We start from the raw sequence: 941 nt of genomic DNA, 5'->3' as shown, positions 1-941 counted from the left end.
TTTTTTTTTTTTGGAGAGGTTTTCGCTACAGGGTGTGTACGCTCACCAGACAGACAGAGAGAGACAAAGAGACAGAAAGAGAGAAATCACCCCCAGCAGGGATGGCCATGCCGCAATCCCTTCTCCTCCATTCTCCTCTTGGGATCTTGGGCATGCATGCACCTGCACCCGGCGTGAGTTTTAAGCCACCTGGTCTGGGACGCGAACCGCGGTCGACTACATGGGAGTCCAGCGACATAGCCATTACACTAACTGCTGGTCCCCAGATTCTTTTTCTTCCTTCAAAGTCTTCCTCAAGATAAACCTCTGGTTGTGGCTGCTCTTTTGCAATCTCTACTGATGATAATGCAGGACTGGAAAAGTCTAGGTTATTTTATGGTATGTATTCTTTCATATAGCTTCTCTAATACTCTTTGCCAGGCAGAACTGTTTATGGTGCTAGGCCGTCCTTCCAAAGCTTTCGTTGGCTTACCTGAGATTTACCTTAGCTCCATAGTTTTCTGGCTTAATCTTCAGATATGACATTCCAGTAAAAGCACTGTCCAGTAAGCAGTGTTTCCAATTTCTGATTCAAGGCCACAGGTACTATTGAACTTATGCAAATAACCATTCTGTCACAAAATAAGAAAACTCCCGAATATTTTCCAATTCCAGAGGGGTCAGGAAAGGAGAAAAGTGTATGTTTCCATTTAAATAAACAAACAAACAAGAAGAAAAAATTTTAACAAATTGCTAAACCTATCAATAGCTCAAAACAAAGCAAATTCCTTAAATTGGGAAACCAAAGCATAGTAAAGAAAAAAGACAGTATTGTTTTACTCGAAAGCCACAAATTTCTGTTTCCCCAGTTCAGTCTTATGTAATTAATATTTCTTCTGTTGCATTTGCACTGTTACCGTGGTTCAATCTTTCCAATTAAATCCTAGAATTTTTTTTTTTTT

The sequence above is a fragment of the Tupaia chinensis genome, unplaced genomic scaffold, assembly GCF_000334495.1.
Source record: "Tupaia chinensis unplaced genomic scaffold, TupChi_1.0 Scaffold149831_1, whole genome shotgun sequence".
NCBI lineage: Eukaryota > Metazoa > Chordata > Mammalia > Scandentia > Tupaiidae > Tupaia > Tupaia belangeri.
This window is presented reverse-complemented; position numbering follows the sequence as displayed.